This window comes from Mauremys reevesii, linkage group 7, assembly GCF_016161935.1.
Source record: "Mauremys reevesii isolate NIE-2019 linkage group 7, ASM1616193v1, whole genome shotgun sequence".
Taxonomy (NCBI): domain Eukaryota; kingdom Metazoa; phylum Chordata; order Testudines; family Geoemydidae; genus Mauremys; species Mauremys reevesii.
Window position 1 is genome coordinate 118,439,444 of NC_052629.1, and position 27,191 is coordinate 118,466,634.

The 27,191-nt window shown below is 38.9% G+C and overlaps 1 protein-coding gene across 1 annotated transcript in view; it reads left to right on the top strand.

The window, feature by feature from the left end:
- SUCLG2 (succinate-CoA ligase GDP-forming subunit beta) overlaps window positions 1-27,191 on the top strand; it is a 215,016-nt gene that overhangs the window by 16,048 nt on the left and 171,777 nt on the right. The window lies entirely within an intron of this gene.

A 27,191-nucleotide genomic window follows, 5' to 3' on the forward strand; every position in this document is an offset into this window, starting at 1 on the left:
AGATCCAGACTAACACGGCTACCCCTCTGATACCTTATGGGTGTTACCCCAAGTGCAAACATATTTGAAATACAGGTATAGAGCAAATGCTCATAACTTCAAATACAAAAGCGATACATGCATACAAATAGCATAATTGTATTCGGCAAATCATAACCTTTCTATAGACACCTTACTTGGCAACCTTTGTACAAGATGTGTTGCAATTATATAACCTCATATTTTAATCAGATAATGTCGCAACTCCTTAACAGACTTTTTAAAAAATATATTCTCTAATGTACAGCAGTATTGAAAAGCTTCGTTGATAAAATAATTACTTGAGTTAGGAATTCAGAAGCATTTCTGACCAACTAATTGGTCGTGGCTTGGGTTTCTTAAGAATTCAGAAAGTTTAAATTGGATTGAAGTAAGTATACTGAAAATTCATAGGAAAGCATAGACTGAACATCATAAATGTTTTATCTTTTTGTATGTGGTAAAACAGCCTTGGATTTTCTTCTTCTGCTGGCTGTATTAAATATGCAAAGCATTTCTTCAATGTTATAGTTTGCATAAAAGTGTAATTTTTACCTTGTAGAAAAATTATGAAGTTAAACATTTTATAAGATGAGAGCAAAAATATTAAATTTCCCCTTAAGATATTTAAAATAAAAGGAACATTTCTAATTTATGTGGAGAAGATATTTCATTTCATTCTTTCAGTTAGTAATGCATATCACCAACAATCATTTCTTTGTAAAGGCAGGGAACGTATTACAGTATTTTCTATGACTGATTACACACTTGTATATTGCAGTCTATTTTCAGTAGCGACTTCAAAGCCCTTATTCTTAGGTCCAGGAAAGCTGCCTTTCCTAAAGCTTTGAAGTTTAAATAAGTAAAATGGCCATAATTTGAGTAAAAATAATTACTAATGGAAAACAGTGCTATTGATAGCTAGTCCATTGACAAAATAGAATTGAATCTGTGAATTTTTATTATGCTTACATTTTATCCAAAAAATAGGCTTATTTAAAAGCAATGAAAATTGGGTCCAGAAATGTAAAGATGCTCCGAGTGCCTTTGAGTTATAAGCATATGGATGCTCAATAAACATCCCAAGTACTGATTTATTATGTGTTGAAGTTTTGTAAATCCTGAAGTTTGTTTAAAAACTGTCATAACTATTTATTTTGTAAATGTTTTCAGATTTAAACTGGTTGTGTGACATTAAGCAACACAAGGTGGGTGAAGTAATATCTTTTAATGGACCAACTTCTGTTGGAGAGAGAGACAAGCTTTCAAGCTTACACAGAGCTCTTCTTCAGGTCTGGGAAACTTACCCAGGCTTGGTCTACACTAGGAACGTATATTGGTGTAACTATTTTGCTCAGGAGTGTGGAAAATCCATCCCCCTGAGCGACAGTTATGCCGACCTAACCCCCGGTGTAGACAGTGCTGTGTCGAAGGGAGAGCTTCTCCTGTTGACATAGGTACCATCTCTCTGGGAGGTGGAGTATGGGAGAAGTTTTCCTGTCGCCACTGGTCTGAGGTGCACCCCTCCCCCCTGTGCAGGGCTGGCATTGCTGCTGGCTCTCCTCCCCGCCAAATCTTCCTCTGCACCCCACTTTTTTGTCCAGACTGGCCATTTGGCCCGTTTTGCTCTTGCCAACTGATCATACAATCTTACTTATGTATAACTACATAACTTACATATACTTATGTATAACTTACAGTGTATAACTACATTGCTCAGGGGTGTGAAAAATCCACACCCTTGAGCGACACTGTTATGCTGACCGAACCCTTGGTGAAGACGGTGCTATGTTGATGGGAGGGCTTCTCCCGTCGATAAAGCTACCGCCTGTCGCCAAGGTGGATTAACTGTGCTGATGGGAGAAGCTCTCCTGTTGGCATAGTTGCGTCTTCAATGAAGCACTGCAGGTTTTTTATTTCTGGAAGAATTCTGCGCCACTGCGCACACGCAGAATTCTTATCCGGCACAGAATTTTTTTCTGCAGAAAAGACATTATGCCCGAGAAGTGCTGCAGTTCTGCCTTTTATCCACCGAAGGCCACTGTGGGGAAAGAACAGCCAGTTGCGTTCATCACCGCTCTCTGCCCCCGGATCCAGGTTAGGACAGACAGAGTGGGGAATACAGGGCTGCTGTGGGACGGGGGTGTCACAGATTGGGGTTCAGAAGGGCTAGTCGGGGAACAGACTTAGATGTGGGCCCAGGAGCTAGTGGGTGACAGCATTGAGCCAGGGCCTGAATGGGAGGGGGCTGCAGGCCCCAGGGGGATGGGAGAGGGGGGATGAATGGTCACATGGGGACACGGGCGGATGTGTCTGATTGAATGGGAGAGGCTTGGGGTCAGCCAGGGTCGACTTCCCAACTCCCTAACAGTCCCTCCCTTCCCTCCCCCCCAAAAACCTATTTCATACTTCTCCCACCTTCACCTATCAATTGTCCCGGTCCACTCCCAGGCTCCTTCTCTCTCCCTCAGCTCATCCATTACCCCTGACTCCCCCAAACCTTTGCACTGCTTCTGCGGGATGCAGGAAGTACATTTCTGTATTGTAGTTTAAATGAATTACTCAGTGTTCTCTATTAACGTGCATGGTAAGGAATCTATTTGTCAAAAAAAAATAAATTATCTGGATATTTTGTTTGGGTCTGTATTGTTACAGTCATACATGCTGACAGGTATTTTGAAATAAATTACCAAAATAATTGAAACTGGCATGATTAAATTGTTATTTTGACAGATAAAATATGCAGAATTTCACAGAATTTTAAAATACTGTGCACAGAATTTTTAGGTGCAGAATTTTTAGGTTTTTGGCACAGAATTCCCCCAGGAGTAGTTTTTAAGTGTAGCCTTACTCAGGGCAGGTCTGTGCCTACACTAGCACTTTTGTCAGTAAAACTTTTGTTGGTCAAGGGTGTGGAAAAAACCACCCCTCTAGCGGACATAAGTTTCACTAACAAAAGCGCTGGTATGAACAGTGCTATGTCGGCGGGAGATGCTCTTCCGCCGACATAGCTGCTTCTGCTGCTTGTTAGGAGTGGTTTAAATATGCTGGTGGGTGAGTTCTTTCCCATCAGCGTAGAGCGGCTACAGGGAGACCGTATAGCGGTGCAGCTGCAGAGGTACATCTGTGCTGCAGTAACATCTGTAGTGTAGACATAGCCTAAGTTTTCTAGGTCTGAAGAAGCTCTGTGTAAGATTGAAATCTTGTCTCTCTCACCAAGAGAAGTTGGTCCAATAAAAATATCTTTCTTCACCCACCTCTTCTCTCTAATGTGCTGGGACTGACATGGCTACAACAACACTACACATGACACTTAGCAGGTCAGCCTTGTAAAATTCTACTTGCCTGTTTGCTGGGGACATGTAGCTTATTTTTGGGGAGGCCAGTAAAGTGTCTTTAGTTTTGTTGACATCCTCATTGTAGTAAAGGACATTTGCTTACTATGTGAAAAGCACTATAGAAGAGCTAAGCAGTGGTGGTAGTATTACTTTATTTATTTATTTACAGTGTGGTTTTAGGCAAGTCATTTAGGCCAAAATATTTCAAACAGGAGTGCATAAGATAAGGCGAACACATTTCTATTTAGATTAGCTTTTCAGACTTGCTAAGTACCCACAAATTCCAATGACTTCATTGGGCATTGTGGGTGCTCCATTTTGTCTCAGAATTATACTTTAAATGCTAAGTATTATTACTGTATCATATGACTTGCCAGCCTTTACAATGTGCCATCCCGAGGGATTTTTTTGCAGTTTTTCTGTTAACGTGTAAATAAAGAGTTTGATGCTCTCCTGCATCAAAAATCTACTTGGTATGGCAGAGGGGGAGCTGTGGGGGATCCAGCTATGGCTCCTTGAATCTGTGGGCTGATATGCACGGCCAAGCCCCAGCAGCTGTTCAGATTTATGCTACTGGAGTATTGGAAGCGTGGAGCCTGCCTCTCGTTACCCACAACATGTCCCCTCTACCAGTGTGGGAGTGGGCAGATAATGCAGGAACTGGTCCTGCCAACTCTATTTCAGCTGAAGCTCACCCCCCACTCCAATGGAGGAATTGTCAATCAGCTAGTAACAAACTGGATCAGAAATGGGAACCTGACAGGGTTTCTCTCAAGGTGTGGCTCAAGCCTGAGCCTATGAAATACCATTGTTAGTTTTATTATTGACTGTAATGGAAGACTGAGTTCGAGGGGAATAATCATAAAATACCTCTGTATACACATGGGTGTGTGTGGACTTACAGTATGAGTATTACATGAAATTTGAAGTAGTTACGGAGTTAACAACATGAATTAGAAGTACTTTCTTACCCCACCTTCCTCACCATGTCGGGTAAATCCAAAGGCTAAGTTTTAAAATGTGACTTAAAGGCATCACTAGAAAAGAACAGTATGTTTTTCTTGAGGTGTAACCCAAATGATTTCTGTAATCTAGGAACATAACACCAAACTACATTATTGCCAAGAGTGAAAAGGTCAGACTAGGGAACAATCAGTTTGCAATCAGACTGATTATAAAAGACCAAGGAGCACAAGGCAAAATCAGTTCTTGGGCATATAGCAGGACAGAGAGAGACAATGAAAAATGGTCCTGAAACCTTGAAGTTAAAATGTTTCTTGTAGTAAGTAACTGGCAAAGATCAGTTAAAAGTGGTAAGTGTGGTGTTTATATTTTTGTATAATTAAGGGATTGTCAGTCCTCCCCTTGCTGCCACAAGCTTCATTTCCTTTAGATATTTGCAAAGTTTAAATCATTTTCCTGCATTTCTAATGGCAGCAGCTTGGAATATTCAAGTTATAAAGGATATTAATGTTTCTGAAACATTTTGGAAAACTGGGGAGTTGCACTGTGTGTGATGCTAGGGCTCAGGATTTGAGAAATGCTCTCTCTGGTAGCTAATAGGAAGTTTTCCTGGGCAAGAACTGGCCCCTTCTGAAAATCCTAAGTTTCCTTTATCTTTGCAACCATAAAGGATTTTTTTAAAATCTTCAAAGTGTGAACAAAACATAAACCAATTCAGTGCTGTCTTCCAGAGGAGGGGGGGGGGGGGGAGGAGGGAGGGATAGCTGGTTTGTTTTTGGCCTGGGCTACTAAGGTTTGTGAGTTCAATCCTGGGGGGGGGGGGGGATGGGGGGGGCAAAAATTGGTCCTGCTAGTGAAGGCAGGGGGCTGGACTCAATGACCTTTCAAGGTCCCTTCCAGTTCTAGGAGATTGGTGTATCTCCAATTATTACTCTCCTCTGCTGCCCTGGTTGCTTCTACATATGCCAAGATGCAGTGTGGTGCTGCTGTTTCAAATCCAGTTTTACTCTGCTGCTGCTTGGGAAAGCTTTGAGAAATGTTAAAAAGTGGGCTTTAGGGAACAAGAGAGAAAAACCCACAGAAGTCTCCACTAGTCCCCAGTGTCTCCCTTCCCCTAGAAGAAGGGAACAGAGAGGGAACAGAGAGAATGCTGCTGCTTTTTCCCCTCAGTCTTGGGAGTGTGTGGTTGTGTGTATATGAGGCCTGTTCATAGAAGATGTAGCCCTCCAGAGTAGGAATCCTAGTACCTAGCTTATTTCAGTAGGAGATGTAGGCATGCCTTCCCACCTGGGCAGTTGGGATGCCTAACTTTCATATCAGTCTTTGGCTAGTAGGTTAGTGCTCTGTCTACCAGATGTCTAGTAAGTCCTGTATTTCAGAGGATGGATTATGGAACTTGTGTACATGGGGAGAAGGTGTGCAAGTAGACACTCGGTTATGTGTGTTGGAGAGCGACTGATGGGATACATTTTTAAAAAGCATAGGTAGGGAGGAGAAATTATTGGGGAGAAGGAAGAGTGGAAAATAGTGGAGAGGTAGAGAACACAATAAAGAAGGAAGACACATCTAGCAGAGGGAGGCAAACGAGAACCAATGGCTGAAGCCAGACATATTCAAGTGAGAAATAAGGGACAGATTTTAAAGAGGATTAACAATAGAAACAGACTAGCGAGGGAAGTGGTGGATTCTCCATTTCTTATGTCTTCAGATCAAGAATGAATGCCTTGCAGGAAGTTATGCTCTTGTCAAACACAAGTTATGAGGCTCAATTCAGTGGTACCTGGGTGAAATTTAATGGCCTGCGACATACAGAAGGTCAGACTAGTTGATCTAATGGTTCCTTTAGGCCTTTAACTCTGTGAATCTATAAGAAGTAAAGGAATAGAGGGAAAGAGGAACAGACTGAAAACAATGCAGGAAAAAATACACCATGCTCCACTGTAAGGAAGATGAAAGGGGGAAAAAAAACCCATGGAGTGAAGCTGGGAGGGCAAAGAAGCAATCCTAAAAGCGAGAGAGATGTAGTAATTTCCATCATTACATGTTTGTAATTAGCATATTGATCAGCCTCTGGCAATTAACTACTAGTCTTAACTGTTTTATTCCTTTAAATTGCACGGAGACTGGCCTTGGTGGGAGGAGGTATGAAGTCACAAGTGTTTAACACACTGGGAAGTAGGCTTAGTCTTTTGGCTAGCAGGTGTTTGGATAAAAATGAGTGTTTCGACACTTTTACATGTCTGTGTTTTTGGAAAAAAAAGTTTATACTGCAAAAACCTTATAGTGGTCACTAAATTGGCATAATTAAGTAGCATTTGCCATGCTAGTATAAGTAAGGAACGCTTTAATAGCTAGATGTTTCACAGAATCTCAGGACTGGAAGGGACCTTGAGAGATCATCTAGTCCAGTCCCCTGCACTCATGGCAGGACTAAGTATTATCTAGACCATCCCTGACAGGTGTTTGTCTAATCTGCTCTTAAAAATATCCAATGATGGAGATTCCAGAACCTCCCTAAGCAATTTATTCTAGTGCTTAACACCCCAACAGTTAAGAAGTTTTTCCTAATGTCCAACCTACACCTCCCTTGCTGCAATTTAAGCTCATTGCTTCTTTGTCCTATCCTCAGAGGTTAAGAAGAACAATTTTTCTTCCTCCTCCTAACAACCTTTTATGTACTTGAAAACTGTTATCATGTCCCCTCTCAGTCTTCTCTTTTCCAGACTAAACAAACCCAGTTTTTTCAATCTGCCTTCAAAGGTCATGTTTTCTAGACCTTTAATCATTGTTTATGTATAGGTAGATATAGAATGTAGTAACTCTTTTCTTTAAAATGGAAATCACCACATGATCCAGTCCAGTCATTTTTTGTTAGGGGGAGGGGAGGGATACAATGGAAAGGAAATAACAAGTGCACTTATGGGGAAGAAGGAACGATGGGAGGAGGACTGGGGAGAAGTATGTCAACAGAATGCATGTAAGGTGACGCAGAATGACTTTAAGGTTTCGTAACTCCTGCTAAGCTTAATTTGTGTTTAAATTCTGGGTATGCTAACTGGAGGATAGACATCTTAAGTCAAAATAGTGACCTAATACTGAAGACCTAACAAATGAAGATAGACTAAGGGCTTGTGTACCTTAAAAGTTAAATCAACATAAGGCAGCTTATGTTGACCTAACTATGGAGGTGTACATACTGTAATGCTCCTCCTGCCGGTTTAATTATTCTGCTACCCCAAGTTGACTTAACTTTGTAGAGTAGACATAGCCTAAATGGAAACAGACAGAATAAACACTTGGGAGTATTTTAAAACCTAGTTGTACTAAAAATAATGGCTCTGCTTAATGCTTAAGGATGCATTTCATGTTGGTTTCTCCTGTCAGTAGGTTTGTGCACTTTTAAATATCATGTAAAAAGCATGACTGAGAACTAAAAGGAAGTTAAAGACTCTTGTGTGTGAATAAATAGATAATCCAATGTTATCCATTAATTAGGTAAGATAACGTAGTTTTATAAGTTTTACTTTAAGGGTCAGCTCTTTGCTGGTAGATGGGCTTCCAGGCATCTGAGCATTGTAGATCTCCACACATTGTTTTTGTTTTGATCAAAGTTAGTTTAGCGTTTGTGAAATCTTCCAGAGTGAGAGCCTTGTTTATCCACAGAATAGGTGCAGCACAAGCTGTAGCAGTAAAGCTTCATCATATTGCCTGTCACTTGTTCCGCTTTCTTCCTTGCAGGGACCATCTGTAGGACTGAGAATATAGGTGAGTCTCCATATTCATTCAGTTCTTCTGCCTTTTAGATTCTGACCCCCCACATGTCCGTTGTGGTGGAGCAGTTTGTGAAAGGAAAACTTGTACAGTAAGAACTGGAATAGATGGCTAATTTTTGATAATCCACAAAACAGCCAGTAGATATAAACTGCTGTATTTTTGGCTACTTTGGACATTGGCTATCTTTGAGGGAGAGATCTACAGTGAAAGTCACCATGTCCAACTACTCTGTTCTTGTCACTGTTTCTCTTCCCCTTCACCCCCTGCTCTTTACTGTTGGTAGTCAGCCAGCTCAGGGGACTTTCTATTATGTTGGACTTTGCTTAAGTGATTCATTGTTTGCCTTTCTACCAAGCTGGCTTATTTTTTTCCTAATCACTTGTCAGTGAACAGCAAAGACTTCAAGTGTTGTTGCTGGTTCTTTATTTCTCTTTACTTGAACTTCTGGTTCATGAAGATGTACAGTATTGTTCTTTTGTTCTACACAGTGTATTCAGATTTATCTTTTAGAGTCTCTTCTGTGTTTTTGGTGCCTTTATTATTATAATTATTATTTTAAACTGTCAGCTATAGGCTTTGTGAAGGTCATATGTCACATGAACTTGCAATACTGGATATTCTCCTGCATAACTCTTGCTTCCACTAACAAGGAGGCTTTGAGTCAAAGTCACCCATCTCCATCATGGAGCCAACTTGATTCGTGTTTTTGTTTTGGTATTAACACCTGACTCTTAATATTTGTTTAGTTATGTCACTTTTCCAGCTTCATTCTTTCCATTCAGATGAGCAGTAACGGCTGTTGCTTATTGTTGCTGTCCTTGTGCACCATTTTATTTCCTCTCTGCTGAATCTTACCTCTTTGCCCCTTCTTTTCTTGTTACTAGCAGAGTGCAAATGTTCAGGTTTGAAGCTGTGAATGCAAGTGTAGCCTTGTTGCTGTTTGTGGGATGCTAGTTTTTTGTTTTTTGGAAGAGAAGTTGTCAGCATGGCTAATCTGGCCATATTTTTGCCCACAGTGTTAATATAGATATTTATTGGGTATTAGTTAAATACTTGTTGGTTTTATAATATTACAGAAGTCAAAACCAGTATTTGCGTTTATAGTACGCTGAAATTAGAAGGAAAGAATAATGTTATTTCCCAGTTAAAGTGCCTGTGAATACATGATAAAAATTTAATTGAGAGAATAATGCAGATATTGCTTCTAGTCATTTTTTCCCCCACATATGAAAAACCAATTACCTCCTCCTTCTGACCTTAGGAGCTGTTTAAGTCAGTCAGATTCTGAAGAGATTAATACAGAGAAACCACACTCACAATCCAAGAGGAATTGTGAGTTGAAAGTTTAATACCTGCTTTTGTTTTTAGAGCCATGTAACACTGCAGTACATTTATAGATTGCCCGTTTATTACACTTTTTTATTTTTTAATTAACATTCCTCTAGGGAGGTTAGAATTTAATAGTAGTATGCACCAAAACTGAAAATATTCAGACACAATAGATGGCTGAGTGGGAAACAAGTTGGTCATATTCTTTAGTGTGTGAATGCAACTCTTTTAGGACCAGTTCCCATTAACTTCAATGGTGTAGGTCAAGTCTGTAGGTCTTGATTTTCAGAATCTAGCCTCCAGCTGTGGATATAAATACTTATGGGCACTAAGATTTGCATGCTAAAGTGATACCTGTGAACACAGATGTTAGAATGTAATAGAATGTTCACACTCACATACCATCCTGTGTGCGCGCGCAGGTGTTAGCCTCTTTCTGCTTCATGTGCAGGTTTTCATGTTGATGTATGCATGTGCAATTGGAGACTTGGTTGCAGTTCCACTGGATATCCTTTAATATCATTTAAAAAAATAACTGGTCGTATTTTAACTGTATTTGTGTAATTGAACTGTTTAAAACCAGTATAGTAATATTTTATAACCTTTATGATCAACACAGCTGCCTTTCCATTGTTCATATGTAGGAGGTGATGAATTAGTGATGCAGGAACGTTGCTATAATGATCATCTTTAAAAATGTGGTTTTGTTGATAATGTGTGGCTGCCTACTTCTCATGAGGCTGCTAAAGTCAACTGGCAACAAATTAGCTATTTAAACTTTTTGAATGTAATGATGACTTGGGGTTTTCAGTCCTTGGTTTATGTCCTTGCTTTCTTAGATTGTGCTGGAATGATCATTTCTCCCATTGTCTCTTTTTAAAGCAGACTGGGAAAAAGAGCAGCTTCTTTTAACTAATGGGGAAAATGGAAAAGAGTACAAAATGTCTTTCCTTTTCTCACTCTTTTCAGCTAAAATAATTCCACTTTGTGGAACTGAAATGTCACTATTTCAGGTAAGCACGTCCCTTGATTTCTGTTAGATTGTCACTTTCTTGATGTTTCATGCTGGAATGTGCTGTGTTTCTTGACTTTCTATCTGTAGTCTGCTGAGGCTTCTGTTAAACTACTTCAAACTAGCTTGCTTTGTAATGACAAGAGGAAATTGGCTTTCCATTGAGTCTCAAAGTCTGTGAAAGACTTTAGGGCAAGATCTGTAAAGGCCGATAGAAGACTAAGCTCTAGTTTGAGCACATGAGATAATACTAAATTAGTGACATAAGCCACCACTGATGTATGTGAAAATCTCTTTGAATCATATTAAATGTAGCTCTTCTGAAGTCTTGCTACTCCAAGGGATGAACTCCCCAATTGAGTTTAGGTGATTGTTCCAGAGAGGAGGGACTGTTGTCCATTAATTAGGATACTAGACAGACTTGGGTTCAAGTGTCTTCTCCGCTACATACTTCTTTGTATCTTGAGGCATGTCCCTTAGTCTCTCTGTGCCCTAGTTCCCCATATGTAAAATGGGGATGTTAATACTTCCCTACCTCACAGAAGTGTTATGAAGGTAAATATATTAATGAATGTGAAGAGATCACACACTGAAATAATGGGGGCCATAGAACTACCTAAGATACATAGATCATTAAGATCTGCCAGTTCCTTACAAGAAAGTTTCAAGACTGCAAATATGGTCAGCTTTGACTATTTCCAGTGTGTACTTGACATAAATCTGGGCTAAAGCCACATTTAAACACACAAATGGAGATTTTCAGCAGCCCTGAGTGCACAGCAGATCCCGCTGAGCTTAGTGGGCATTTGCGAGCACTAGGTACTTGTGAAAATCCAGCCACTTGTTGAGGTGCTTAAGTCTTGGCTTCTAGCTTTGAAAATCTTGGTTCTGTTCTCAAATGTTTGGTTGAGTATAATTTTTTAAAACCAGTTTTTAGCTATTTAAAACTGGAAACATTCATTAAAATGTAGCTATAAACAACCCCCTCAGTTTTTCTGCTTTTTGTGTGTGGTGAGATTAACTTAGTTATTTGACTTTTTAACATCTTGTTTCTAGAAGGTACATATCTACTAGGAATGCTAATGATTATCCAAATGAATAGGCTCTCTAGCTTTCAGAAGGCAGTCTGTTTAGGGGGCATATTTCACAATCTTATTACTTGTGTAATTTGAAGTTGAGATGGTTACATAAACCTTAACAATTGTAGTGACAGGTCACACTCATTCTGAAGAGTGAGTATACGGTTCAGCAGTATAAAACAGTAAATTGTCCTTGCAGTGTATTGATCAAAGTGTTCTAGCCCTTGGAGAATGTGCAAGTGTGACTATTTTTTTCCCCGTTTATGAGGCAATAAATATATATTGTGCAACAATGGTCATGGTTTACTTTAAAAGGGAAGGTGGAACCAAAAGGCTGATAATTATGAATTGGAGTCCGCTGTATGTATCTGTCATCTTCAGTTCATTTCAAAATAAGTCCTATTCAAAAGTCCTTTTAAACAATTGTTATAACATCGGGACTTTAATATGAAAAGTTTCCCCTGCTGAACCTATAGGAGACTCCGAATGAAAAGATGACTTCATGTAAAATAGGATTGTTCACAAAGTTATGGTTAACTTAAAAAAATCCATTACTCTTGTCATATTTTCATACTAGTTTAGGTCAGAGGAGGGCAACCTCCGTTTCCACCAGGAGGAGATGTAGGTGTGGTTCTTACAGGCTAAGACTATGCCCTCTTTCTCCTCTGTGCAGTATTACAGGGCTGTCTCCTGGTCAAGGGCATACTAATGAAGGCAGTGTGGTTTAAACTGATAAACATTCAAGTTACAGGTACTTAAAACAATGTTAAACAACTGCATTTGGACTATCTCTGGGAGGGGTAAGAAGTCTCATCAATGTGGTGCACATGGTGTACTCATGTTACGTTTCGAAATAGAGATTTATAAGATTTGCTGCAGAATCATCCTACTTAGTTCTCCTACAAAAGAGAGACAATGCAGGCCAGAATTTCATCCAGTGATTTCTGCATCAAGCCAAATAATTTTGTGGCTAAACTGGAGGACATCTTTCAGAAACACATCCCATGTTGATTTAAAGATTTCAAATGAGTGGTGCCCTGCCACATTCCTTGGTTCCATTGGCTAGTAACCCTTACTGTTAAAAATTTGCAGCTTATTTCTAGTTTGAAATGTTCATATGTTGGCTACTACTATACCAGGAAGTAAACAAGAAAGTACATTTAAATAAAAACATATGTATACATAAACACACAGTTATTTAATTAAATGTATGATAGCTTAGCTACTGTAGATAAACTTTTTTCTTAAATGAACATTGTCAAAACAAACATCTTTTGTTTATTTTGAAAGTTTTCATTCAGTATCAATCCAACTCTTGTTAGTTTTCTGACAGCAGAGTGTAAGTGTAAAAAAAAAAAATAAAAAAAATTAGAGATTTTTTTTTAAATGGATTCTTCGGCCACACATTTGTATATAAAATAAAGCCTAATATTTTAACACTGATTCATTTGAAAGCTTCCCCAGTTATCTTTTCTGCTGTTCCTTTTGATATGAACTTCCACTGTGATATTGTAATTACATTTATTAAACAGCTCACAGTGTAATAGAAATCTTTTCTTCTTTTATTGATGACTAGTACACTTTTTCATTATCGTCTTTGTATATTTGTTTCCTTCCACATACACTTGGAACTCTATTTCTTTGTATTACCCATCATAGCACATAAACTAATGAAATAAGTTGTGAAATAGGATTGTTCACAAAGTTATGGTTAACTTAAAAAAATAAGTAGAGAATGAAATAATGAAATAAGTAGAGAATCTGATGGATAAGCACATAGATTTTTTGGTTAGATACTTTTGCTTTAGATAACATATACTAAAGGTAGATGCTGTTGTCTATTAAGACACACTTCCTAAGGATTTTCTGCCTCATATTTTGCTCCCCAGATGACTTGTTTCCAATATAACCCATTACAAGATGTTCCATATTTATAAACCTGGACACTATAAATATATGGCAGATCATTTGCATTGGTAGAGCTGCTTCACACAGAATCTATGAGGCACAGGTTATAGCTATATTTGGTTCAGTGAAGCAGAATTGGGTGGGTAGATGTTAGGTATTAGTTTGTATTTCATTTGACCAGCCTTAAAATCAAATATTTCTAACATGGCCATCTTCAGTTCATGATATTAATACTGGTTTTCTATCTTGAATAATGAAGGGATACTGCAAGTCATGAAATTGAGTGTTGTTTTCCTTTTACATTTGTCCAAATAAAGTGGCTCAAACAAGCTTTGTTTACTATAACTCATAAAATAATCCCCATAAATGCATTTTCTTCTTTTACTGATTGTGAAAGTACAGACTATGGATTTGCCCTGAAAACTCTTGCTAGGGGAAAATAAGTCCTTGTTTTTCTGGTGGAGCTATCAAAAAATCTCATCACTAACCCAGGCAAGGCAAAATCCTGCATAATATTTATATTTAAATATCATTTTGTCTTCAAAGAACTGTACAAACATTAATTGAGTAGTCAGTTAAACTAGCTTAATGTAATTCTTAACTGGGACAAATACTGTTTTTGTCTTACGTTTTTTGTAAGTACGAATTCTGTTTGGGTATTGTATATAGTTGAAAAACAGCATGGAAGAGTATTTCTTCATTGTCCATTACTACTTAGACTTAGGCTGGGGGCACTGTCTGTCCAACATTCTGATTGACCTCTCTGATGACTTCAGACTCCCAGCAGAGTATGCGTGAGATTTCCTATTTGAAATAATCAAAAAAACTCTTGTGCATCTGCTAAGTTAAATGGGGAGCGGGGAGTTAGTTTGTGGGGAGTGAGGAGGTCGAAGAGGCACCTGGAATGGAGAAGGTGGGTGTGAATTGCTAAAGATGACTATTTTAAATTGTTCCTTCCCCTCAAAGCTGCCTTTTCATTAGCAGATTGTGGCCCTCCAGTCACTTTCAAACCACTTTGTAGGGTAAAGCTGAACTGGAAACTCTTCGGTCTCCTGAAACTGTCAGACTAAGCTACCGCAGTAAGAGAATTTTTAAATGAGCGAAAGCTTTAGAAAGGACAATTTGGGATTTTGGAGAACTATGAAATTTTATTTCCCCTTCCTGTCTTCCCAGTGTTAGCTATGTGTAGGGCCCTACCAAATTCATGGCTGTGAAAAACGAGTCACGGACTGTGAAATCTGGTCTCCCCCCGTGAAATCTGGACTCTTGTGTATTTTTACCCTATACACCTGTACTTCGATATAACGCTGTCCTTGGGAGCCAAAAAATCTTACCGTGTTGTAGGTGAAACTACGTTATATCGAATTTGCTTTGATCCGCTGGAGTGTGCAGCTCCGCCCCTCCGGAGCACTGCTTTACTGCATTATATCCGAATTCATGTTATGTCGGTTCGCGTTATATTGGGCTAGAGGTGTACTATACAGATTTTACAGGGGAGACCAGCGTTTCTCAAACTGGGGGTCCCAACCCAAAAGAGGATTGTGGGGGGAGTTGCAAGGTTACTGTAGGGGGGTTTCGGTATTGCCACCCTTACTTCGGCCACCCAGCTCTGAAGGCAGCGCAGGAGAGTGGTGGCTGTTGGCCAGTTGCCCAGCTCTGAAGGCAGTGCCCCACCAGCAGCAGCGCAGAAGTAAGGATTGCAATACCATACCATGCCACCCTTACTTCAGAGTTGGGTCAGGACCCCTACAGTTACACTACTGTGAAATTTCAGATTTAAATATCTGAAATCATGAAATTTACGATTTTTAAAAGTCCTACGACTGTGAAATTGACCAAAATGAACCATTAATTTGGTAGGGCCCTAGCTATGTAGAAGCATAAAAAACCAGAATAGAAAGGTTTGGCAGTATATTGTTAGATCTTTATTTTGAAATGCCTGTTGATTGTCAGTAAAATACTCTGAAAGTGAGGAAATGCATGTCGTGAAAAAGCTTAAAATAAATCTCTTTTCATTAAGAATTCCATGTTGTAAGCCAGTGGCTCTCAAACTTTTTTTTACTGATGACCCCTTTCACATAGCAAACCTGTGAGTGCGACCCCTCCCCCCTTATAAATTAAAAACATTTTTTAATATATTTAACAACATTATAAATGCTGGAGGCAAAGCGGGGTTTGAGGTGGAGGTTGACAGTTCGCAACCCCCCATGTAATAACCTCACAACCCCCTGAGGGATCCCGACCTCCAGTTTGAGAACACCTGTTGTAAGCAGTCATTATTTGAAATTAGTAATATTAATGGATGGATTTTTTAAATTACTTCTGCATCACCTCTTGGCAAGTGCAGTTTTATTGATAGATTCCTTTTGTCTGTCTGTGTATGCATTACTCCAAAAAAAAACAATTGTCCAGGTTGCATAGCTAAATGTTCAAAAGTTAATCTGGTTACATGCCATTTGTAAGATTTGAACATTTATGGATGCCATAGTACTTGATGTATTTTCCTTAATTTGTTTATTTTCAAACTTCACATTATTATTTATTATTATTGTAATTATTACACAGATGAAACAATTATTTCAACCCCATTTGGCTCTATGCTGTAGGACGGGGTCGGCAACCTTTCAGAAGTGGTGTGCTGAGTCTTCATTTATTCACTCTAATTTAAGGTTTCGCATGCCAGTAATACATTTTAACATTTTTAGAAGTGTAGTAAGATATGCAGCCGACTGTTATCATCGAACAAGAGTAGCGCACCACACCGGTAGCTACTGACAACAAGGAGGTCTCTTTCTATAAGTCTGTAATATATAACTAAACTATTGTTGTATGTAAAGTAAATAAGGTTTTTAAAATGTTTAAGAAGCTTCATTTAAAATTAAATTAAAATGCAGAGCCCCCCCGGACCGGTGGCCAGGACCTGGGCAGTGTGAGTGCCACTGAAAATCAGCTCACGTGCTGCCTTCATCACGTGTGCCATAGGTTGCCTACCCCTGCTGTAGGAAGTACATAGTGCCTGATTTCCGGAAGTGCATATGCAAACTGGAAGTTTATGCATGCAAATGGACATTAGAATGTATAACTTGCAATTTATATCCACCAATATTCAGTGTGTATGCTCAGTTGATGTAACTGTATGTGCAGTTATGCAGGAAATTACATAATAATTTTCAAAATTCTTACTCTTAAACAAAATTCCAAAGTAGAGTTGAAGGTCTGAATCTTTGAATGTTTATCTGAATCCATCCTATTAAGATTTCTCCATCACTATTTATACAATGCTTTAATATTTGTCCAAGAAAAAAACACACCAACCCATTAATATTTAGAGAGAATATGTGGTGTTTAAAGATTACAGATCTATGGCTTTTAAAACAGGATGGTAGCTGGCTGAAAGTCTTACGTGATCTTCTCCAGTTCTTGCTACGATTTTCACAAATGATGACACTTTTCAACAAGATATCGCCTGCCAGCAGCTACCAGCTGATCGAGCTAAAGACTATACAGTTATGTATTTGGCTGAGTTTTATCTGTCATGGACAGACAGGGATCTGGAAACTGGTTTATCAGCCCAGGACAATCAATTGCGTTACCAATCCAAAACTTGTTCAACATTTGTGGGTCGAAAGCTGCCATTTCTGAACATCAAAGTACATTGAATAGGTTGTATGAAGTCGGCTTTTAGTTCCACACAAACATTTATTCATTGAGGTAAGATAAGGCTGTGTAGAAATTAACCTACTGAAAGTAAGTGAAAAACAATGCAAAGTGACTGGCTCAATGGATTGGATAATGAATTATATACCCTCTTTGCTAAGTCATAAGTTCAAATCCTATCCAGGTTATTGCTAGCTGGATATCTAATAGCTGTCTCTCTACAGTATGTGAAATGAATTGGGGTACTCTTTAGTCTGTTTCATGGTGAGTTAGCATCTGAAATGAAACAGACTCCAACGAGAAACTGCTGAGCTGGAATTGATATGCAAACTAGATACAATCAATTTAGGCTTGAATAGGGACTGGGAATGGCTGAACCATTACAAACATTGAATCTATCTCCCCTTGTAAATATTCTCACACTTCTTATCAAACTGCCTGTACTGGACTATCTTGATTATCACTTCAAAAGTTTTTTTTTCTCTTACTTAATTGGCCTCTCAGAGTTGGTAAGACAACTCCCACCTTTTCATGCTCTCTGTATGTGTATATATATCTCTTCAATATATGTTCTATTCTATGCATCCGCAGAAGTGGGCTGTAGCCCACGAAAGCTTATGCTCAAATAAATTTGTTAGTCTCTAAGGTGCCACACGTACTCCTGTTCTTCTCATCTGAAATGTGAGCATGTGGTGCCAGCATATTTGGAGTCATTGCTAGTAGTTTCAGCAGAGAGGCCAAAGATTAAATGAACATGAAACTGAACTAGCTTCTGAGGGATAGTGGTGGAGCTTGCACTACCCATGCTGTATCTGTTTTGTGGCTAAATGGAAGATTTCATTCTGTGGAGAACTAAGGTAGTATCTTTTCCCAAGCAGCCAATTACCATACAGTTTGAAAACTTTGTTTTTTGTTTTGAATATATTAAGTCAGTTTTTCCTGTTCAAATGCACAAAAAATAAGGGGGTTTATTTTTTGGTTTGCTTTTTTAAGCAGACACTTGGAAGAAACCTTGTGGGTCAGTTGAAAGATCCTGAAAGTCTGATGGTAATTAATGCTGCATACAGATAAGGACTAAAATATCTTAGTAGACTGCTATTTCCAAATGTCTTTTTATATATGAAAACTGTTTCCTTCTGTAAAATATGCTGCTTGTTCCACTCCTGTTTAATTATCGTGTTGTTCTTATTCATATTCTAATTGTCTTTTAATTTCTATCACCTTGTGACATCTCAAGCAACAGGAAACTGGGTAGGGAACTAACTTAATTTGACATCCCGGAGATAACATGCTACTATTACAGAGAGATGAGGGAGGCAACCTTTAGCCCTGAGCATTTTATACAAACAAAACAGCAGGAAGTAGAGATGATTGCGGCAGTGTAAAGAGTCAATTTTACTCTCTAGAAATAGCCAATAAATGCCTGGTATATTTAGGTTTTGTGGGGGGTCAGGAAAAGATACCTTACTTTTCTTTTTAATGTGCCTATGTAACTCATCTGAATGATAAATGTGGGTGAGGTAATAATATATTTTATTGGACCAACTTCTGTTGGTGAGAGAGACAAGCTTTCAGAAGAAGAGCTCTGTGTGGCTCCGAAGCGTGTCTCTTTCGCTAACAGAAGTTGGTCCAATAAAAGATATTACCTCACCTGCCTTGTGTGTCTAATATCTTGGGAGCAACACAGCTATTACCACCTGCAAACAACAATGGAAGATCTCTCATCTGAATGGTAGTTTTTGTACCGTGTACATGCCCACAAGCAAAATATACAGAACGTATCTATGTACAGGTATATCTCACAGCAGGCTTGTTAAGAAGGGGAAACTCAGTTACCTCTAATAGTGATTCTGTGAAAACCTGGCTTGGCCCCATAAATTCAAAAAAAAAATCTCTGAACTCTTTGAGTACCTGTGGATTAACACTAAGGGATACTAACCCAAGAGTGAGAATTGAGAGTTTATGGTGCCTTTAGAGGAAGAGTTTCCTCTTTATCTCTCATATTTTTTCCTTGCTTTTGCAGGTGCATATCAGTCTGAATCTTTGATTCTATCTGTTTAATTTGTCTCTTTTTATATTAGCTTCTAAGACCAGGGAAAGAAAAGAAGGGAAGAAAATCACCCTGGAACACATTTTCCAGTGGAGAGACATTAAGTTTTCAACCACAGCTTTCAAATGTGTCACAAACTGAGTATACTAATGCTCGTAGTGGTTACGTATGACACTTTTTGACCAACCCCTTTTTAAAAATCCTGTTTACGCAGTTTGATTTAAATGACCCCATGCCCTGCCCTGCCCTGCCCTAAAAAGCACTGCTCTACTTTTAACAACCTTATGTATCTGAGTTCTAAATAATGGCTCTTGTAAAAATGTGTTAGTAGTAACACTGATTCCATTAGAAGCCTGCAGTAAAGATGTGAATGGCAGTTATCTTACATGCTAGTAAAAATGTCCTTTGCTGGGATTAATTCTTGTAGCTTGAGTTTCACTTTATCCAACTCTCTGGGTTTTTAGTTTCTGTGGGTTAGAAACACAGATAAGCCCCAGAACATATTGCCTAGGGAGGTTGTAGAATCTCCGTCACTAGAGGTTTTTAAGAACAGGTTAGACAAACACCTGTCAGGAATGGTCGAGTTATTGCATAGTCCTGCCTTGATGAGGGGTTCTGGGCTAGATGACCTACATTTATATAATTCTGTAAAGGGAGACTTGTGCTTTTTTCCCCTTGTATAAATGAACTTGAATTTAAATATACAAAAAAGGGGTTGGGTGCAGAAAAAGGAAAGAAAATTAGAAATAATTCTTTTTTGTTTTCTTTAACCATGAAGCCTTCTTTGGACTGTTGGAAAAACAACAGAAAAAGTTAAGATTGAAGATTAAGATACTTTTATAGTGATGAGGATTTTGAATTTGAGGGTTTAAAAAAAAAGTGTGTTTTAAGAAATTGCCATTTTCCAAAAGAAAACAATCGTCTGAAGCAATATCAGCCAGCAGAAAATGCTTCACACCAACAAATACTGAGGCTCAAGTTCTCCCAGTTCTTGACTGTCAGACTAAAATGCAAAATTCAAGATGTCACACACAATCTCAGGGGCTTTTACAGCAAGGTCCGCTTATTGACGTTTTCCAGTGCTTCCTTGATAGGTTGGAGTGACAGAAATACCTATGAAATGGATTACACTTCTCATGTTGCGATACAACCCGGCAGTGAAGAAATAGATTGCTAAGAAGTAAATGCCATAAAACCCAAATGTATCTTCAGCTATTAAAAAGTGTTGCTTTCCACCCAAATGCAGCTCTGTGTGAAAGAGTGTGAAAGATATATGGTATACTCCCAGGGATTTTCCTTTGATTTTTCTGACAGAAATGTGGGGGGAGAAGGTGGAAAGCGAGGAAGAGCTATGGGTGGAAAGCGGGAAGAGGGAGAACAGAAATAAGAAAATAGTCTGTGCTTTTCCTTGTTTTACTCTTCCCCTTTTCAGCCTTTCAGATTTTCTTTAAAGAGACTTTCAAGTGACTTTCACAGATCCTTGCTCACAGCCTGGTTCCCCTACGGTTTGTTTTTTATGGATGGACAAGTGTGCATTGGTGCCTCTGGGAGTGCAACTTAATACTGCTGAGGGCAAGTAGATTGTCCACAGCAGTAGAGCTGTGGCATAAAGGGGAGCGGGAGAATAAATAATAGAACTGGCAGGTAGGAGATGTTAGAGTCGCATTCCAGGCCACATTAAAGCATCCTGCTAATAAGTCTCAAGGGGAAGAATCGGCCTGGAAAATGTAAGGTTTCTTTTAAAACCTGTTACCATAAAGCCCTTTGTGTTGTTTGTCTTAAGGCTGTACAGTTGTGCAATAGCACAGGTAACTTCAGTCAGTGCTGTATCTTATTTTTACCTATAAGATGCATCATGGTATGGAGTGTGTGATCCCTGGGATGTTTTTCCTGACTACAATATGTTGATGAGGTTTTGAGAATACTTGAAATAAGTGCATTTGAGGGGACTTGTATCTAGTGTCTTCTGAGCCCTGGGAAAAAGTGAGGAGTAAAGACTTGGAGGCTTTCATTGATTCTATTCACCGTTGTCCCACCTATCCAAAGGTCTTTGTTTCCATTCTGATTAGGATAAATTTTTCTGTTTTATCTTCAAGCATGTATTTAGTATAACTGAGAACTACTTAGAGCTGGGTGTTAATTGTAAGATTAGTGTCTTTTCTGCAGTTGGTTATCACAGTGTTTTTTTCTTTAGCCTATAATCCATAACAAATGATTCCAGGTCTTCACTTTTAAGATGTTCTTGAAAGAGAAAAGATGTTTTACGGAGGGGCATGTCTTTTTTTCCTTCACTCAATCTCTTGTAATTACTGTCTTTTGCCTGCCCTTATCAAGGCAAAAGGTCTGTTTCTCAAGAACTTTAATGTAACTTTTTCATGTCCCTTTGCTCTGCAGAGCTTTTAATATGGAGTCAATTTCCACTGATTTCTAAAGTGTATAGATAAGCAACAAATGTATATAATAGTAGGCTGTTTTCATTCATCATCTTCACTAGTTCATTCATCACATGGAGTTTTGTCTGTTGTGAAAAATCCTGATTGAAAGCCCATCTTGGTTGAAATTCAGGATTAAAGTAAGATGGTTGCGCAGTACTTTCTGGTTTGCAAACGAAGGTGTGTCTCTTCTATAGAAGCATAGTCTTTCATTATTTCTCTGGGGGTTTGTTCTGGTGCTGTGCTGTCCATTTTGCCAGTTCTTCTGATTCTGAACCACAATCTTCTTGCTGTCTCCATCTCCATACCTCAGCTCTGACGTCGTAATATTGGCATGGATCATTCTTCTCTTTTTTTCATGTTATTTTCCGATGGTGTTACAAGAACAAATCTCACTGTGTACTGTGTGCAACACCTTTTTTTTATCTGCTGCTCTCCGGAGGGCTTATCAAACATTAGTTACGCTTCACAACACTCATATGAGGTAGTAAGATTTTTTTAATACCCATTTTGCAACTTGAAAACTTGGAAGGTACAAGGGGGTACAAGGAGGTATGGAACTTGCCCAGGTTGTTCAGCATGCTAGTAGTGCATTTGGGAATAGAATTGACTCCCAGCCTCTTGCTTTAACCAATAACCTCACTTTGCTTTTTATTTGTGAAAGTGGGATATTTCAGGAAGATCATTTTTCATACCTACTGTTGCTTCATACTTGAGCAATGTAAAGCCTTCCCGATGACACCTGTTTTGAAAGTATATGCTTGCTGCATCCAACCAGAGAGAGCTAATTGAATAGCCGTAGCAATTAATACATTTAATTTACTAATTATAATAAATTTAAGGATTTTCTTTTTTTTTCTGCCGAGATTGTAATTGCTATCAAATTCTGAAAAACTTGTGGAGCATTAATATTTTCTTTTGGTTTGCCTAGAAACTTTCCTCTGTCAGTGACATAAAAAGCTATCATTTTAGTGTTGAGAGTAAATTCAAACATAATCTTCTGTTATGGCAGTGGATATTAAGGAGCATAGAAAACAAGAATTTCTTTGAGATAGTTTTGCTTACAATGATTATCTGTGCACTAGTTTGAAATTTTAAAATGTTTTGTCAAAGTGAGGCTGATAACTTATCTGTTTTTTTTAAACAGGAATATGAAACGGCAACAACTCTTCCTTGGAAACATTTTTGTTTGGGGGAAAAAAAAACCCCAACAGTGATAAAGCACTATTGAAATATGAAAACTGTAACTTGTTCCGTTCATTGTAATTGTAGCATATTTTAGGAGAGAAATTTTTAAAGCCTAGTTTGAATGAGAATAGAATTGTTACCTTGAATAATATCTTGAAAACCTTTCAAGAAGGTTAAGGTAAAAATATTTGCAAGGCATGGTAAATGAATTAACTAAAAGACTTGTAAATTCCCTATTGAGCAAGAGAGAGAGAGAGAGAGAGAGCATGAGGGCTGCCTTCACAGATGTAGCTCCAGGCCTTGACAAAGAGGTGTACTTCTCAAATACGACTAGTAACCACAGCAGAATGTCTGTCTCAAAGCCAGCTGGTATGATCAAGCTTTTTCTTCCAAGATAGTTGTCTTTTACCTTCTCTTACAGCTGAAATAATGTTTAGCATTTATATAATGTTATGCCCATTGGAGACTTGTAAAAAAAAAAATCTTATTCTTTTGGGGCTCATCAGATAACATAATGGCCAGAATTTTCAATGCATGAGATGCACCTGAACAGGCAGGCAGGAGCTTAATCAGGCACGTGAGGAATTTTAAGAAGTGACTTAAAAGCATACAAAACCTACTGTATTCACCGGAGTTATGGGTATGAGCTTCCGGCCCCTTGACCAAGAGGGATTTTTTAAACTAGATATTAACTTACCCAATACTTAGTTCCACAGGGAACTGGGATTGCTCTTATGTTGGATTAGGGCCTAAGTAGTGCATCTGGATTCTCCTTTGCCTCACACAAAGTAGGGCTCAGTCACTTGCTGTTGAAGGTCCTGGCTGATGCTGCATCCTGGTTGCAAAGCCTCTTCCCGTCTCCCACCCAATTGCTATCTCAAACTGCATCTGGCAAGGCAGAGGATCAGTAGCTACATGCTGCAAGGTCACCTCTAATGGGTCTAATAATCTCTGAGACTCCATTTTCATTGCAGTTGTTTTGGCTTCTGCTCTAGTAGGGTATGTGAGGGGATGCCTGGCAGCTGACAGTGCAAATGAGAGCTCATGAGATAAGTACCTTAGTTGGAAGCAGAAATCAAGTAATACTTGGGAAGGTTTACATTGGTGTTGGGGAAAGGGAGTGAAAAAAAAGGGAAGAAATTACACAATTCATATTTTGTCCTCAGTGTAAATATGCAGTAAGGCACAAACCCTTCTTGAGCACTCCTCTGACGATGATTGGCCTCTACAATACTGAGCTACAATACTTGTGTGTCTGTATTTTCCAACCTTTAGATCAGCCACCTTTTTTTAATCTTATAAGTAGCTGTTTCTCCTTAAATTGGAAAACTGACATCTAGTGGACAGTAGTTCCCTCAACTTGTGATATATAGTATTGTATACCCCTGTTTCATCACTTTTAAATTCCTGGGGATATGCATTTCATTCTGTAATCCTTCACTCCAATCTCCATGTATGTATGTATCTGATGTGTATATTTACACATCATAAAAAATTGAACTGTATACTGGTGGCAATTATTTTGTAGCATATTGCATTAACATTTTGTTGAATGAATTCAGCATAGGAATATTTTGAAGACAAAAGAATCTAAATGAAGAGTGTAAAATTAAGCCCCCAGGATTTTAATGTTACAACTGTGCTTGAACAGACACACACAGGAAAAGAGGCGGAGGGGCTTTTTAATGTGCTGGATATATCTAAGGGTATATCTATACTATCCACTGGATTGGCGGGCAGCGATTGATCCAGCGGGGGGGTCGATTTATTGCGTCTAGTTTAGACGCGATAAATTGACCCCCAAAGCGCTCTCCCATTGACTCCGGTACTCCACCAGGGCGAGAGGCACAGGTAGAGTCGGTGGGGGAGCATCAGCAGTTGACCCACTGAAGTGAAGACACCGCAGTGAGTAGATCTAAGTATGTCGATTTCAGCTACATTTTTCACATAGCTGAAGTTGCATAACTTAGATTGATTGCCCCCTTCCCCGCCCCCCAGTGTAGACCAGGCCTAAGAAACCTTCTCCACTCTTTCTAAAAGATATGCTACAATTCAAATAGAAATTAGGGGCTTGATGCAGGAATTATTGGGTGTGGTGTATAAATCGAAAAGTAAATGTATTGACTCTGAAGATCATAGAGAAATATAAAACAAATTGAGACACTTGTATGGTGGAATTATTACCTAAAACCAGGTTAGTGTAGGTATTCACTATAAGCATTTTATTCTTCTAAAATACTTCTCACATTATTTAAAATGTGAGTGCTGAGCCATTTGTAATTGTTTAAGTTCTGCAGGAATCACTTTGTAATACACAAAACTTCCTGTATAAAAGTACATGGCTTTTACATGTCTTTAATATCAGTCTTTTGTGTCATATGTTCAAACAGATGGATGTTTGTTTTTGATATAATGTAATATCTAAAACTCCAGTATTGCATAAAAGCCGTATATTGTTGAAAGGTGGACTTATTAACATTTTTTTGTTTTTAGTATAAAACTATATAAGAATAATCAATGTTTTATGTCCTGATTTTAGAGATCCAAGTATTAATATAATAAATAATCCTTTCTGTTCTGTCCAGCTGGGAGGTGCCAGCATGCCTTCAGTGCTTTTTATTTTATCAGCAGCTGAGAAACTGTGGTGGTTTATCTGCCACCAGGGTAGCAGTTCATCTCTCCATAAGGAGAAGAGTGTCTTCTGCATGACACAGTTTGTAATTAAACCACTGCCAGGTAGCACTGCTGTCATTCAGGCTGATGTCCCTTTTCAGTTAACTCTTCCCTTTTCTATTTGACCATTTTAATGTGGATCCCAAGAAGAAATGTTAGCCAGCCTGCAGATATATCTATAAATATGGCTGTGCTTGGTTAAGTGTGTGAGAGGGGAGCATGAGTTGGTTTCTCATGGAACATTTAAAATCCAGGTTATTGTAGTACTTTCAGATGTGTTCCCCCCACCCCACCCCACATTCCCCTTGTAAATTTTAACCAAAGTTATTTTTTTAAAGAAATAGTGTTGACGATGAGGGTTGTTCCATATTCACTGTAAGTTGTAACACTCTGAGCTGGGAACATATAAAACCTCAATTCTGTAAAGATTTACCCATGTGTTTAATATGAGTGGGATTACTGATGTGCTTGTAGTTAAACATGTACAAATGTTTTGCAGAATCACGGCCTAAATGACATGAAATTTATTTTTTACTTTAGATCATGGAATATATAAAGAAAAAATATAGTAATAATGGAAGTGTAACATGTACAAAAGCAAGGAAATTTGGATCTAGAGTAACTTATCCAGATAAGTGGTATGGCTTATGGGATAGAGGAAAAATGTCCAAAGGGCTGCACAGCTTTGATGGCAAAGCTATCTATTCATGTGGTTTTCCCGAAGCAGGTTTTATTATTAAATTGTTGTAATTATTTGTTTCTTCTAGAACCCAATGGGTGCTAGGTGCTTTCAGACACTAAATGGCTGGTATTGTTAGCAGTGGACATGGAGACTTATTCTCTTCTGGTAGTGGTGCCTCTAAGGGCTTGTCTATACTACCCGCCAGATCGGCGGGCAGTGATTGATCCAGCAGGGGTCGATTTATCGTGTCTAGTCTAGACATGATAAATCGACTGCCAAGCGCTTTCCCGTCAACTCCGGTACTCCATCAGGGTGAGAGGCACAGGCGGAGTCAATGGGAGAGCGTCAGCAGTCAACTCACCACAGTGAAGACGCCATGGTGAGTAGATCTAAGTATGTCAGCTTCAGCTACGTTATTCACATAGCTGAAGTTACGTAACTTAGATCGATTTCCCCCCACCCCCCAGTGTAGACCAGGCCTAAGTCAGTGTTGAGGCCCCTTTGGGGGAGAGGGGTGTGTGTGGTGGGGAAGGGGGTGGTGCATGCTTACATTTTGTCTGTGCAGTATCCATTATGTGGATAAATAGGACTTCAGTCTCCAGGGCTGTCACTCTGGCACCTTTCACCACCACTAAATTTGCTTAGCCTAAAAACAAAATCCAACTATATTTGGAGAGTGTAAAGTGGAGCCAGGCAGGCAGCCACCTGATGTGATTGACATAAGAATACTGCACCGCGTTTCTTACTTTGTTCATCAAAGCTGTTCACGTTAGACGAGGAAGCTAGAGAGGATTGTTCACAATGTTCAGCAATAGTCCGGCAAGGTCTTTAATATTAGTATTTGAAGCTTTACAGAAAGAGCTGAGGCATCCCAGCTAAAAAGGGTGAAGCTGGAACAGCTGCCACGTAACAGTACAGTATAGAAAGGAGTAGACCTCAGGCCCACTCCTTTGAGCTCACAACTCTGAAATGCCCATTTCTTCACTTTTCAGTGGTGCACCTATGGCACTTGCTTGGGATCTTTTGATTTGCTGGCCTTTGGTTTTGTGTGCATAAGTCTCTCTCTCTCTCTCTCTCTCTCTTCCCCC